The following is a 2,997-nucleotide window of genomic DNA, read 5'->3' as shown; positions in this document are numbered from 1 at the left end:
ATAGCCCTGGCTGTCCTGGAACTCACTTTGTAGACCAGGCTGGCCTCGAACTCAGAAATCCGCCTGCCTCTGCCTCCCGAGTGCTAGGATTAAAGGTGTGTTCCACCACTGCCCGGCTGAGAGAAGCTTCTCTAATGAGGACTGAAAAATACACTTAACTCTGGATATAAGGATGCTTTGAATACAGTTAGGAATTATATATAGTAAAGTGGGCTCCACTCTTAACAAATAATGACTGGTGAGGGAGGGAGAATTAGTCTTCCCCAGGGATGAGTCCCATAATTGGTTATCCAATACCAAGTGGTTAGCCCTGAAATAATATACACACAAGCAACAATAAATGGACTCAGCAGGTTTGTATGTGTATATCTATGCATATATATGTATAGCAATATTATTAATAAAGGAGACCATGAATTTGAGAAACTGTAAGACATGGAAGGGATGAAGGAAGGGGAGGGATGGTAGAAATTATATAATTTTAAAAATTGCAAAAAAAAAAAAAGAAATATCACAGGTATCACAAAACTATGTACAACTCCTTTTGCAAGGTAGCAGTGGTGCACATCTTTAATCTCAGCAGTCAAGAGGCAAAGGCAGATAGATGTATGTGAGTCTGAGGCCAGCCTGGTCTACAGGGTTAGTTTCAGGACAGGCAAAACTACACAGTAAATTCTGTCTCAAAAAAAAACAAACAAAAAATAGTACAACTTTTTATATATTGGTTAAAAATAAAGGAAAAACTAAACTGCATTTTATTGGTTACTTTTTAACTTTTAAAGTTCTTTTTAAAATGTATAGGTATGGGTATTTTGCCTGCATGAATATCTATATGCCTGCAGAAGCAAGAAGAGGCTATTGGAACCCCAAGACTAGAGTTACAGAGGGTTGTAAGATGCCATGTAGGTGATGGAACTCAAACCTGAGTCCTCTGGAGAAGCAGCCAGTGCTCTTAACTGCTGAGCCATCTTTTGAATTCAATCAATCAATCAATATATAAATAAATTGAAATAAAATATTTATTAAATGATGACATCACAGGATTTACAAAGATAAATGGTAAAAGGGGAAAAATTTTTAAATTGCAGACCAGCAATACGGCTCAATAACTAAAGGCACTTGTTGCCAGCTTGATGTCCAGAGTTCAGGCCCCAGGACTCACATGATGGAAGGAAATAATTGACTTCCAGAGGTTGTCCTTTGACCTACACACAGACACACAGACACACACACTGAATAAATTTTATAAAAAAGAAAAAATTGCTGGGAGAAGGTCTTTGTGAAAAATCATATTTAGAATTTCCTCAGCAGGGCGGTGGTGGCACATGCCTTTAATATCAGCACTTGGGAGGCAGAAGCAGGTGGATTTCTGAGTTCGAGGCCAGCCTGGTCTACAAAGTGAGCCCAGGATAGCCAGGGCTATACAGAGAAACCATGTCTCAGAAAACCAAAATAGATAAATAAATAAATAAATAAATAAATAAATTATAATTTCCTCACACCTAGAGGAACATTTGAACAGTGGAAATCCTAGCCACGGGAAGCTTATTCATTGAGGTGGTGGAGAGAATGCTCTCCATTGGAGTAGACTCAGTACCCATCACTTCTCTCCTGCCCCTAAATGAAGAACATGGCACGTGATTCAAAGAGGGAAAGATGGTTCATACTTATTATGGTACCAGGCCCAAAGTCTGCTCCCATCTGACAGAAACCCGAGTAAGGCTTCGAGACTGATTTCTCATTCAGCCCAAGGAGGTGGGATGATGGGACCTCATTCACACATTAAAGGAAACATTTCTTTTCCTCTTGCCCCTTTCCTCATGGTTTTCAATTCCATAAAACTTTCAGACCCTATTAGGCTAATCAGATAAAGTATTTGAATTAATTACCATTAGGGGATTACTGAATTCAGAAAACAAATGCTTACAAAAAATATACTGCCTAGTTAATTTAGAAAACATAGTCTTTTCCTCCTTGATTACATGCTTATTGTAGAAAAATTTATAATCCAATCATATATATGTATATGTATATATATAATCTTCATTCAACTTCATCTCTTTTTGTGTATGTACTGTTGTCATGATATATATAGATATATAAAATACATGCTAATCTGAAATCTGTTTATATTCTATTTTGAACAATAAATCATATTACAAATATATCTTTGACAGCCTGTGAAAGTTTCCGTGGTAGGCACTCAGTCTTCACAATGGTAAAGGTCTGAGTCGCTCATTACAATAAGCCACCTAGGCCAGCTGAAATTTCAGCTTGGCAATGCGAGCCAGAGACTTAGGACACAGTGGCGGCTGATCTTGTCTGTCTTTGTACTTGGTCCTAATAGCTTCCACAATCTTAGCCAGAGCACCTGTGTGACGGCAACAGCGGTGCATGTCTTCTTGTGGACCATGCTCCCCAGCCTGGCCTTTCCCTTGATGATGCAGTAGGGAACCCCCATCTTTCCACACAGCACAGGCAGGAAAACCACCTGCTCAGAAAGATCTGCATCATGGGCAACCACCACCAGCTGAGCCTTCCTGTTCTCCACCAAGGTGGCCTGTACTTGTGGGCAAACTTAAGCAGCCTAGTAGCCGTTTGCCTGCCAGGGCCTGGGTGAACTGGTTAATGGCAGGGAGTGCTTTGAGCTGCTTCTAGAGGATGGCTCTTTGCTGCTGCAGCCTGTAGCAAGCTGAGCTGTGGGACCATCCAAGCCCCGCGGGAACCACCTGAGCCCTGAAAGGAGGCCAAGCATGTGAAATCTCTTTTAGGCTGGTTGTCCTGCCCAATGCTGAAGTTCTTGGGCCTTTTCTCAAAGAAACCTTTTTGGCCTCCTGTTTTTTTCACTACAGCAGGGGGCCGGTGCCACCTTCTTCACCTTGACCTTCTTTCCTTTGGGCAACTTGCTCAGCTGGAGAAGAGAGCTGCAATTAAATTAAGGGGGGGGGGGAGCAGGGAGGTTCTTTCTTTCTTTCTTTCTTTTCTTTTTTTTCTTTT

Source organism: Mus caroli, chromosome X (genome assembly GCF_900094665.2).
Source record: "Mus caroli chromosome X, CAROLI_EIJ_v1.1, whole genome shotgun sequence".
Lineage (NCBI taxonomy): Eukaryota > Metazoa > Chordata > Mammalia > Rodentia > Muridae > Mus > Mus caroli.
This window is presented reverse-complemented; position numbering follows the sequence as displayed.